The 12,375-nt window shown below is 56.1% G+C and overlaps 1 protein-coding gene across 5 annotated transcripts in view; it reads left to right on the top strand.

Annotated features, from left to right (window-relative positions):
* RBFOX3 (RNA binding fox-1 homolog 3) overlaps positions 1-12,375 on the top strand; it is a 362,884-nt gene that overhangs the window by 188,842 nt on the left and 161,667 nt on the right. For all 5 annotated transcript variants that reach the window (XR_012492320.1, XR_012492319.1, XR_012492317.1 and 2 more), the window contains exon 3: positions 10,538-10,642. The gene's annotated coding sequence lies outside the window, so the exon portion shown is untranslated. The remainder of the gene's footprint in view (positions 1-10,537; positions 10,643-12,375) is intronic.

Here is a 12,375-nt window from a genome sequence, read left to right as displayed (position 1 = left end):
GAGAGCTTTGTGGGAGCCCCACATCTGGGGAAGGCCTGCTGGTAGCCCAGCCCCACTTCCCTCCCTCCAGCACGTCACCCATGGTGCTTCTTACTGTCTAACTAATGCCTGTGACGAGTGTGGGCCCCCGTCCACACCCAGTGCCAGCCACCCTCACACGTTCCTCTGGGTGCTTTGCAATTGGGCTGTGTATACAATTGGTGCCAGAGCTGGGAAGGGGCTTTCCAGGCAAGGGACGTTGGAAACTGCAGCACTGTCGCTTAACCCACAAGGTGTCACAGACCCTCTGTGAGGTCCCAAAGACAGCTCTGGATGGTGACCCTCCAGAAGTTGGTGTGTGCACAGGTGCGGTGGGGGCTTTGCAGACCGGGGGCATGCCTGGCACCTGGGCGCGTCTCTCCGAGACACTTGGCTGCATGACACACACATGTCATCATTTCTGGGGAAACAAGTTTCTCTTAGAAGCTGGGGCCTTAGCGCATCTATCCACTGCCCCCAATCGGTCACGCTCCACATGGGGCAGGAGAGCAAGGGAACTAACTTTTATTAGGGCCTTGCTGGGTGCCAGGCTCTGTGCTGGGAACTCTGCCTGGGCACGCTGCTGGCGCCATCTCATCTAAAGGCTTGGCACGTTCTCCCCAGCCCTCCGGCATTACAGTCTCAGTGAGACCATAACCTCCTTGCCGGCGCTGCCGCCCGCCCACACGGGCTGTTCTGAAGAACTGCTCCCCCTCCCCGTTCTTGGTTGGTGAGCCCTCTGCTCCGGCCCCATGTTTATCTCTGCCCCCAGAGCGCAGCTCAGAGGCGACCCTTGCCAGTGTGCCCGCCTATCTCTCTGTCCGCACCCACCTCTTCTTTCCTTACCCCAACGTTTTTCTGCATCACTTTTTGCATTTTTTAAATCGTCATAGACTTGTATGTCAAGTTGAGCACAAGTCAAAGAAAGTTTTCGTTTGAGCTCCTGAATTAGAATATAGATTCCTTCAGGCTCTCGGTTCTGTTCCTTAGCACCACTTGTCCCCACTTCCTAGGCTCCCCACGCTGCTCAGTTCTCAGTGAGCCTGTCCTTCCCCTCTCCTCTGCCTGGTCACGTCTACCTGCCAGGACACGGGCTCACAGCTCGCACACAGCACACGTTCTGACGAGAACATTCTCACCTGCTTTTCACTGAAAATTAGACGTCGCTGTTTCTCCTGTGTGCCTTGCAGAGCCTGGGTGTCCTGGCCTGGCAGAGTGGGTGTGTCCTGCGGGGCTTGGGGGGCACAGTGGTGGTGGGGGGCTGCTAAGACCTGCTGCAGGCCCAGGAGGGTCCGGGCTTTCTGCTTGTTTTCTTTCCCTGACATTGACGGTTGACATTTCACGCAGGGAGGACATGAGGTGGGGACCTGGGGTCGCTGGCCTTTGTAGGTCGGAATGTGCCTTTAGAAGGCCACGCTGTCCATCTGCGCCCGGGGTCTCAGCACCTCATTTGGGCGCAGTGAGGTTTTAAGCCCACTTGGGTTCATAGCCCATTTGAATCTGAAAAACAAAGGGCACCGATCAGATAGATGAGGGGTGTTCTGTGGCGCTGCTGGCCTGTGGGGTTGCATCTCCCACGCCCTCGTGCCTCTGGAGTGGCCTCCCTCAGCCGTGCCACCAGGTACATTCAGGAGCCAATGCTGGGGCAATGGGAGTTCTTGGCCGAGTGCCACATCCTCTGCCTGTGCCGAGAAGGTGGTTTTCGGGAGCTGGGAGAATCTGTTTTCCGCTCACCTATCAGTGATGGCAACAGCCAGACTGTGCTACATACAGAGAGGGTGGCTCCTCGGGGCCATTTCTGCCGCAAACAGCCGGTCTGCTCCGAGGTTTTAGGGGGAAGACATACGCACGGCAGACCCTCCTTCTGGCCCCGGCTGCTGTCCCAGTGACGAGCTGGGGTGCCAGCAGCGCCTGCCCATTCTGTGAGGTCCCGCTGCTTGGGGTCAGAGGCAGCACCAAGAGGGACTCCAGGGGCCGCATTTGTAGTGCACAGGAAGCAGGCCCATCATGAGAAGTTGCCCACGTCTCAGGAGACACGGGCCCCAAATGGCCCAGCCCCCCGGGAAATGGCCGCTTGAGCCAGCCAGAGCCTTTGCACAGGGAGGCTGACGTGTTCCCTCAGGGGCCAGGACGAGCCTGTCCGGCCGTCATTCTCTCCCACCTGCTCACGCCCAGCTCTTCCCTTTCTCTCCTCTTCCTTCCGCTGAGGGCTGCTGAGCCCCGGCTTCCCTCCGCTTTTTGGTGACACAGTGTGACTTCTCTTCCTTCATGGCTGCGGTATGTCAAAACTTTGTGACAGTAAAGATACGCGGGGACAACCATCTGGGAAGTAGGTCACCTAAAAAACAACAACCTGCCTATAATTAAACCAGCTCCTTACACCGTGGGCTGTCTCAGGAAGAGCCAAAATCCGGCGGCAGTTCCCCCCTGCCCCCCCCATGCCTCCCCACGCCTTCCCTCCCTCCATGGGAAATTTCAAAATGCAACTCTTGGCACAAAATTTTCCAGTAAAACCCCATCGGGCAAATAATGAAAACATCACGATTTAGTGCTCAGACTGCTCCTGGTCTGTATCATTGAAAGGGGCTGAGGCGACGATGTGAAACAAGAGGGGGTGTAGGCGGGCGTGGGGGCTTTCTGTAGCAGGCCCTCCCAGGCTCTTGGCGGGATTTTGTCCTCGGTGCTGGAGTTTTGGATGGCCCACGCTGCAGCCCCTCTTCCTTGTGGCTTGCTCGTCCCTCGCTGGGTTTCTCCTCGGCCACTGGGGAAACAGTCGCCACCTGGACCATGCAGGTCACCAGGCCCAGCACTTGTGTGTCACTCATGATGGAGTTAGCCACAGTCCTTCACAAGGGTCCCGCTGACAGCTCTCAGGTGGAAGCTTCCATCTCTTCGTAAGCCTGCAGCAGGCAAGCAGTCGGTGAGGTGGTGACCGATTGACCACGTGCTGGGGCTTTTTCCAGCCCCCGAGACGACTGTTCTTAGGAGGGAGAGGAAAAAAGACATGTCTAGAAATGACAGAGGGTAAGCTCTAGAAGATCATCCTGAAACCCACTGATTAAGACACGGAAGTCATTGTCTGGCGTGACAGCATCTTGCTGACGTATAGGGCAAGATTTGTCAGCCAGGTGTGATCGTTTCCCCACGAGAGAACGGCCGAGGTAGGAAACAAGAAGGGCTGCCCTGAGACTCACCTCGGCCTCATGAATGACGGCAGTTTTTCCTTCCTTCCTTCCTTCCTTCCTTCCTTCCTTCCTTCCTTCCTTCCTTCCTTCCTTCTTTCTTCTTTTCCCCCCAAAGTCTGTGATTTCTAAGCACACAGCAGGCATCAAAACCACCTACCGGTTACCTGGGAAGCAAGTAGTTGATAAGGAAAAGTCGAGGGTTCAGGGACAACTTGCCAATGTGCAGACGACCTCAGGCCTGCCTTCCCAACCCCAGAAGGCACAGGGTTGTCCCCTCCTAGGTGTCCAGGGGAGGAAAATCCTCTTTTCTGGAATGACCTGCCACGTGCACCGGTGTCGCTTCCCACACGTGCTCAGGGTTTGGTTGCCAGGAGAGCACTGCAGGTGGGCCCGGACCACCCCTCCCTCCCCCGAGTGGAGGCCAGGTGTGCTGACCCATACGCCCAGCCGGGGAGCCCCGACTACCAAGGGCGTCACTCGTAACTGCCTCTGGCGCTGAGGTTGGCGTGGGCCTGAGCCAAGGCCTCAAACGTCATCCATTGACTGACTGCAGAATCGATGGTGACTTCCTAGCGGCCACTTCGTCTGGCAATAAGCATCTGAAACCTTATGTATCGGGTCTGGTTTGGTGGAAAAACTGCAGACATCAGAATGCCAGTGACCTGGGTCTGCGGTTTCTGTCAGGCTGTGTGCTGAGCGGGCGGCCTGGACGGTGACAGCCCCAGAGCCCAGTCTCTGTCTGAATGGTGACGGCAGTGGGGGTGGTGGGAGGAGGGTTTAAGGAGAGAGGAGAGGGCAGCGCCAGCATCCCGCCGATCCTTGTGAAGTGTTAGCTCCTTTCTCTTCTTCGAAGGATGTGTGTGTGTACATGTGTGCATGTGTGTGGACGTGTGTGCGTGTACTCATGTGAGAGTTGTACATGTGTGCATGTACTCATATGTGAGAGAGTGTGTGTATGTGTGTGCGTGTACTCACATGTCAGAGTGTTTACATGTGTACATGTATTCATATGTCAGAGTGTGTACGTGTGCTCATATGTGAGTGTGTATACATGTGTGTACTCATGTGTCAGAGTGTTTACATGTGTGCATGTATTCATATGTCAGAGTGTGTGTACGTGTGTGCATGTACTCAGATGTCAGAGTGTGTACATGTGTGCATGTACTCATATGTCAGAGTGTGTGTCTACGTGTGTACGTGTGTGCGTGTACTCATGTGAGAGTGTGTGTGTGTATGTGTGTGTTGGTGTGTAGGCTGGGCAATCAGACAGTTAGAAGCTAGGATTGCCAAGTGAAAATACAGGGTGCCTGGTTAAATGCTAATTTTAGATAAACAACGAATAATTTTTAGTATAAGTACGTCTCAAATGTTGCATGGTGTATACTTATACAAAAATGTGAACCATTATTTGTTGTTTATCTGAAGTTTCCAATGTAACTGGGCATCTGGTAATTTTATTTGCTAAATCCGGTGACTCTCCGTGGAACGAGGTTTGTTACTTGCGTCGTAGGTGTGCTTGATGGGAGCGGCGTGCAGGGACCGGCGTCTTGGGGGCCTTGGGGGAGGCGGGTGCACGAGGAGGCTGCTTTGCCCAGCTCACCGAGCTCGAGTCCCTGAGCTTCAGTTTGGCCCGGTGACTTCTTTTCTCCCTCTCATGTTTGGAGGTCCTTCAGTTGCATCGGCAGAGCTATGAGTCGCAGACCATCCTGGCTGGGAACAAAGAAGCAGCCCCGTGGTCGCCCGGACTAGGTTGCCCCCGAGTCTACACTGGGCTGCCCGGCATGGCTAGAGTCTGCTCGCCCGACTCCTGACCTGGGCGCTGAGCAGTGTTCTCGGAGCCTGAACCGTTTGTCTCATGGGTGACAGTTGATCTCCCTGAAATAGGACCCCATAGAATTCAGCAGCTGCCAAACAGCTGTGAACCCACCACACAGCCCCGTCCTTCTTCTCAGCCCCTGACCTCCACAGTTCCACACTAGCCCCCCAATCTTCTACCGTCACTAACCCTCCCATCTGTTCAGCACCCCCAGGCCTCTCCGATTTTTGCTTGGCAATTTCACCCAATTCTCCCAGCCGACTCAGTGGCTGATTCTGGTGCCAGCAGCCAGGGCACATATCAGCAAAGGGGACTAATAGGAAATGAAATCACTTCCTCCCCTGAAGACCCCTCCCCGCTCTGCCTGTAGACCCATCCCTTGCAGAGTGAATTGTTTCCAATCCAATCTCGTTTTTATTGAAGTTTCCTCCAGGGTTGGCTCAGGAGACTTCTCCCCCAGCCTCTTCCGTGTGACCTTATTTACCAGAATCCCCTTGGCGTGGCATTTAAGTGTCCCCATTACCATTTCGTGCATCTTGCTCCTTGAGAGCATGGGCCCTCAGAGACCTTCAGGGTGGCGGGCACGGCGGCAGCCCGCAGAAACACCAGGCTTGTTTTAATTGGTTTGAAACTGTTGTCGTCGACCACAGAGGGGTCCCTTTCCTGGAGTAATGACCCGGAATTTGATCATGCAGCTTTTATTAGCTTGTAACACTGACGGTGTGAGAGCAAAGCCAGAGCCTGGCACACATCTGCCCGCCTTAATGCACTCTAGCCGAGCGCACATATGTCCAGCCATGGCACGCTCGAGCTGGGCATACATCTGCCTGCCGTGCAGGAGCCATGGAGGACGTGAGCAAGTGTGACAGTGCAGCCCAGGAGAAGGCAGACGGCAGCTGTCAGGGAAATCATGGCGGGCCAGGTCTCAGCACACTCGCAGACCTGCAGAAAAGCATGTAGGAGGCAACGTCTCTGACAGAGTGGCTGCCCTGCAGACCACCCAACTGCTCCACGCGGGGCTCGCTCTCCTCCCCACCCGCCGTCTTTCGGGGGCTGGGGGAGGTGGGCTGTTTACAGGTCCGCTCTGGGTTCCTCGTGTGCTTGAAGATGTTTGCTTGCCAAGGAGAGGGAGAAGCCATGTCAGCGCCCAGAGCTCCCTGGCACCTACTCAGTGTGGAGAGGCTTTGCTCAGACACCGGGCCTGGATGCCCAGGGAGCTGTGCTCTGCACTCAGTTTTCCAGGGAGAGGAATATGAGGGCAGCTGAGTTCTCGGAAGCCCCAGTGGTCTGGAGTCTAGAAAGCTGGGGACGTGGTTCCATCCTGGGTCCGGTGGGGCAGCTCCTACTTCCGGTCTGCTCAGCCTGGTTGTTTCTAAAGAAAACCTCAGTGGGCAGCAGAAGGAACGAATCTGACTAGTTTATTGTCCTTTAAGTGGAGGGAGTCGGAGGGAGACCCCGTTCTCCCAGTGTCACATGGCTGCATGTGTCGCTCATCTATTCTGCCATCCAGGTCACCCCCTGATGAGATTCCGTTGAGCCACTGAGTGTGTAAGACACCACACTACCTGCTGAGTGGCCACCTGCCTGTCATCACGGTCCTTGCTCCCTCAAGGGGCTTACAATCTAACCACGCTCATCTCAAAACAACGTTTTGGAGAATGTTGGTAATTAAGATAAAATAAAACACATATCTTTAGTCCTCCACCTTCCGTTAACAAAGGTTAGCATTTTGTTACCTTGCGTGGTCTCATCAAGAAAGAAATGAAGCATTTCAGACAGAGGCCTGGAGCACCCCTCATTCCCTGCCCCAACCCCACCCACAGGCACTCTGAGCATGTCTGGTGTCCGTTATTTTTGTCCCTTGAAGAAGCGTTTGCAAACATGTAACCATGAACCACATATTGTATGCCTTTTAAAATGCACATACCGGCATCTTTCTGCATCTTCCTTCTTCTGCTCAGTGTTGTTTTGTGCGGCTCCCCAATGCTGACGGATGTGTCTGGTGCATTCCTTTTAGCTGCTGCTGAGAAATCCGTCTCAGGACCCGCCCTTGGTCTTCATCCCGTTTCCTGTAGGAGCGTTTCTGGGTTTGCAAAGTGTGGCTGGTTCAGAGGGTGCCACGCGTGGGTCTCCGCCTGCCCTCTCGCGTTCAGGCGCCCAGTGTGGACAGGCCCCCGTCTGTGCGTGGCCGGCTCTTGGACGTTCAGGTCTTGACAACAGCTCTCCAACACGTGCGGAGCTGTCTGCTCCCACCACCCTCACCGACACAGGTGGCCAGTCTCGTCCACTTTGGTCCAGAAGAGCGCTCAAAAATGGCAGCTTGCTTTAGTTTGAATTCCCCCAATTTCTGTGCATCTTTCCTCTGTTTATCAACAGGTTTGGGATCCTGCATGCTCCTGGGGGACTGTCTGTTACTGCACCCTCTATTCTCTCACTCGGGAAAGCAGTTTGTACCCCAGGAAGATTTAGAGCAAAACATGAAACCATTCTGCTTTATAAAAATAAGAAAGAAGAAAAGAAAACGGGTCACTGACGTGGGACTTCCCAGTGAGGCCGCCGCTGCAGGAGCCCCACTTGATGACTGGCTGTGAACTCGTGGCTGAAACACTGAGCAGCCCGTGCGTGGGGCCCCTTGTTGCCCTCCGAGGCTCTCCGGCTGCCTGAGCCCCAGGCTGGGCCTGGCGGGGCGGGACCCTCTGACTCTCGAAAGAGAGTGGGTGGAGATACCAGTGGGGATGAACAGCTGCCTCCAGAGGGTGGAGAGACGGACATTCGGCCACAGGGCAGCTCCTGGAGGAGGGGTAACGGGCAGGGGAGCCCACTGGGCTGGGGGGCACCTGGTGGGCTCAACACCTGGCTCAAGCACCTCCTTCCCTGGGGGAGATGCCACAGGATGCCCAGGGATTTCCAGGGGAAGCAAAGGGTCTGGGCAAGTGATGTAAACAGCAGATACTAGGCCCAGCCAAGTCCGTCTCCGGAAAGAAAAGACAAGACCCCGCCCCCATTCCCTCTGCCCTGAGGATGTCACCGGACCTTGGCATTGTCAGGTCCCCTGATCTACAAGCATTGTGCTTTGCCCCTCCCACATCCAAAGGCCAGCCTGGGGGTCTGTTGGGGGTCTGGGGTGAAGACCCAGCCTGGGAAGAGGCGAGGTAAACAGGCCCAGGATGTGATGGCTAAATGAGTGAGTGATGCATAGAGCGCAGTGCAGTGGGTCCTCTAATGCTGTCCTGGGACTCGTGCTTGGGAAGTGTCCAGGGCCCCTGTCCCCTTTCTGTCACTTTGCTAAACAAGCCCCTGGCATGGGGTCCAGCTTACCCCGGCCCCACTTGCTGCACCCGCACTGAGGATCCTGCCCCAGTGTGGGTGCTGAGGGTTTCTGGGGTTGTGCAAGAGGGGCTGGCTACTGAAGAGTTCACATTGCAGGTGGGGAGACTGAGTCACGCTGGCTGGCCCTTGCAAGAGAGGACAGTGTGGTAGTCACAGCTAGGCTCTGCAGCTGGAGCCCTGAGCTTGGGCCCCGGTCTGCCAGTGGGCAGGACGTGCACCTTGGGGCAGGCTCTCCAGGGGTTTTGTGCCTCAGTTTCCCTCTCGGATCACTGGATGAGTTAATGAGTCACAGCGTGGAAGAAGGTTCTGAGAGACTTTGTTATCCTAAGCTCCCTGACCTGCCCCTCCTACCTCCATGCTTCCATGTGCTCTAGCCCTGGGAAGACCCGATGGCAACTGCAACATGCTTTATTAGGCCGATAACATCTTAAGTCCATGAGCCCTGAGACCCCTGGTGTCTTTCTGTGCTCGGAGGGGCAGGAGGTTTCCTGGCCTGAGCCGCGTGTGCTGTGTGGAGTGAGGGGCATGTGCCCACCCCGGGAAGGGTCCTGTCACCTGAGAGTCCCTGCTGTGCGCACCTGCCCTCACGCGCGGTCATGCCAGAGCCTTAGGCCGTGGTCCCCTCACATCTTCACCAGGCCGTTACTGAGGACGTGCGTGGCTGCCCTCGTTCTCTGTGTCACTGAGGCCCTCCCATCCCCCTCTTTTAAAACTCTGCACTTCTCCTCGACTCCCCTCCGTTCCTTCCCCCTCTTCATTGTCTACGGGGACTTTTCCTGATGTGCCTAATTCCCGGGGCTGCAGGGGCTCCAGGGACGTGGCCCCACCTCGCTACACACACACAACCCTGCGAATCGATTCTGAAAACGATTAGTTCCGGTACAGCAACGCTGCTCACTGTGGTTTTTGCTTTGCAGTTATTGATTCATCATCAGAATTGGGAAGCGATAGCCAGGAAGGGGGAGGGGTGGGACACAGAGCGGGGTGGGTGCAGAGACTGTCCTGCAAACACCAGGGAGCTCGGCTCTGACAGCCAGAAACGGATTTTGAGGCCCACGCAGAAGCCTGGCTGGGGCCAGAGGGTCACTTTCCAGAGACTCGAGGATATGTGTGTTCCTGGCTTCTGCCCGTGCAGTCCCTGTTCCCAGGCAGACAGCCGGCCCCTCGCTGCCTCCTCCCCCACCCCTTCTGTGCCACTGCAGGGGCACAGCTCCTCCCCCGGAGCATGGTGGGGGGCAGTGGCATTTCTGGTTGTGTTTATGGGGTGCAAGCTGGAGAGACTGTGAGTCAGGGAGCAGCCTCAGAGCAACTGAACCAGGAGGAGCTACTTACCCATCTATCTAGGCATAACTGTCCATCCTGAGACGGATGGATGGATTAGAGAGATAGATGATTGATAAGTGACAGATGGATAGACAGATAATAGACAGTGATCGATATTGATAAATAATATAGATAATAGATAATAGATAGATGCATAAATAAATAGATAATAGATACATGATAGGTAGATGACTGACAGATAAGACAGATTAGATAATACATAGATGATTGACAGCTATAGAGAGATGATAGATGATTGATGTAGGTGGTAGATAGATGGATAGATAGATAGATGATAGATAAAAGATAAGAGGTTTGTTTGAAGGAGTTGGCCCCCAAGGCTGGCTGCGGGGAGGCTGACAGGTTTTGGGGAAAGGGGTTAGGCGTTTAGAGACACTTCAAGGTCTGCACCATCCGCAGGTCCTGGCCAGCTCTGCGCAGCTCCACATGCCTGGAATGTGGCTGGTGCTGGGGAACCCGGGCCGGTAATGGGGTTGGTGCTGAGCCTTACCCCCAACAAGGCTCTGTTGTCTTGAGAGAAGAGTGGGGGCCGTGCTGGGAGCAGGTGACATGACATCCCACCTTAAGTCTGGTCATTGCCAGTCGGACCCCCCGCCCCCCACCGTGTCCCAGCGTGCTGTCCCGTATTGTGAGTCTCAGCGCAGGGCGGTGGCAGAGCTGGGGGCGTCTGTTGCAGCTTCTCCCAGCCTAATGCTTTCTCATGTGCAGTGTTCAAAGACGCCGTTCCCATGACAGTCTGTCCTGTGATATTTTTAATCAAGAGCGCGGGAGAGCGTGTGTGATGTGCTCCAGATCATCAGAGACTGAAATGGGTTCTTTCTTGTGTTTTCTTTTTCTAATGCAGCGCTAAGTCAGAACTGCCAGAGGACGGTGGCCAGCATTTCCCGTGAGTTGGTCTGCTGGCCCCTCTGCCGGGAGCCTGTCCTAGGAGGTCCCACTCTGCAAACAGGTGCGTACCCTTCACACTGAACTTTCAGGTCCTCAGATCCCAGCTTCTCAGCAGTCGGAGCAGGAATGTGGCCTGGAGGGGGGTGAGTGGGCAAGCGGTGTGGGTAGCGGAGGGTCCACATCTGCCCCCGCACCTGTTCCTGGACCCGTCGTTGGTGCTTGTCACCTGCTCTTTCCTGTCCCTTCACTAAAATGCAAATCAGCGACTGTATAATAGATAATTAATAGACTGATCAGCCAGCAAGGGAGGTAAGTAGATAAATAATTTTAATTATCTTTGGGTCGCCCATAAATTCCCTCACTGCCTTTTTATTAAACTCGCTGTTTACAGGAGTCATTTATACTGCATGTCGTCTTGGGAATCCCTCCCCCACTTGCGTGGCGACTCCCACCAGGTCTGACCAGGCTGGAAACATGGCGTGGCAGACAGGTCCTTCCCAACAGGGCCCAGCTCTGGCACAGGTGGCCAAAAGCTCTGCCAGTGTCAGGGGCAGATCCCGCTCAGCTCCCCGAGGCCCACCCTCCGTGCCCAACGTGGCACAGCCTGTATTTACACAGACTCGGAAAACTTTATTATGCTTGGCACCTGTGCTGTAGGTATGAGCTCACTCTCCTCCCCAGGGATGGCCTGGCCTATTCATAGCCTTGGCTGAGCTTTCCTCCTTGCTCCCAATGCCAAGACAGAAAGTGGGTTAATAAATATCAAAGAAAAGGCCCTCAAGAGGGCCTGGGGCCAAACTATCCCGGGCTATCCAAGAGTGTGGCAGCCGGGCCCAGAGGGGCGGGGGCTCCCTGCACCCCAGCCTCTCGTCTGCGCCCTGAGGTCCAGCACCCAGCTGTCAGCGTTGAGGACGGAGCTCAGGTTTCCACGGAGGACGGCGGAGGCCCTGGTGGGGAGGGCTGTGGTCCCGGCGGAGCTCAGGTGTGGCGCTTGGCATGGGGACGTGGGGGGTTCCTTGGCTCTCCTGCCTCCCCTTCCCACCTGCTCCCTTTCTCCATGGGTTTTGCTCCTGCGCCTCCTCGGCAGCGCGAAGGGAAAGGGGAACTGGCCTCGGAGGGTCCCCACAAGGCCTCTTCTCCTCCCCTCCTTCCCCAGCCCTGGCGCCTGGCGGGCCTGGTTCAGCCTGAGTTAGAAATACTGCACAAAGGGCGTGGTCCCAGGGACTGACGGACGGAGCAGGAAGGGGCAGGAGAGCTTTCTGAGGATAGGTGTGCCCAGGCTCCGTGTGCGGCCGTGGCTGGCGTCCTGCACAGGTGTGCGAGCCGGCTCTGGGCTGCGGGCTACCAGCTAACACGGCTGAGCGCTCGGTGGGGGTGGGGAACAGTGCAGGGAGGTCACTGCCAGCAGCTCCTAAGTGGCAGAGCCGAGGCTCACAGCTGGGGCAATGACCACAGCCCGCTGCCTGTAGGCCGGGTGTGAGAAAGTTCTCCCAGAGCTTTGGGCCTGGCTCAATTCCCTCTGGGTTTTGCCCGGTGGTGGTGGTGTTGCTGCTTCTCCTGGTGAGACTGCCCCTGGCCCAGCCCCTGCTGCCCGGGCCTCCCCGATAGTCAGCTGGTGTAACCCTGTCTGGGCATCTGGCCTCTTTGGAGGGTGACTGTTGCCCGAGGCAGAAGGGGGAAGGAATTCGGGCTGAGCCTGTAGAAAGGCCTTTTTCAGTGTAATTCCTCAGTGGAAGTAAAGCCTGTAAAGGGAGCAGAGGCTCCCTGCCCTTTCAGGAGTCCGTGTGGCTCAGA

The sequence above is a fragment of the Rhinolophus sinicus genome, linkage group LG15 (assembly GCF_036562045.2).
Source record: "Rhinolophus sinicus isolate RSC01 linkage group LG15, ASM3656204v1, whole genome shotgun sequence".
NCBI lineage: Eukaryota > Metazoa > Chordata > Mammalia > Chiroptera > Rhinolophidae > Rhinolophus > Rhinolophus sinicus.
This window is presented reverse-complemented; position numbering and strand designations above follow the sequence as displayed.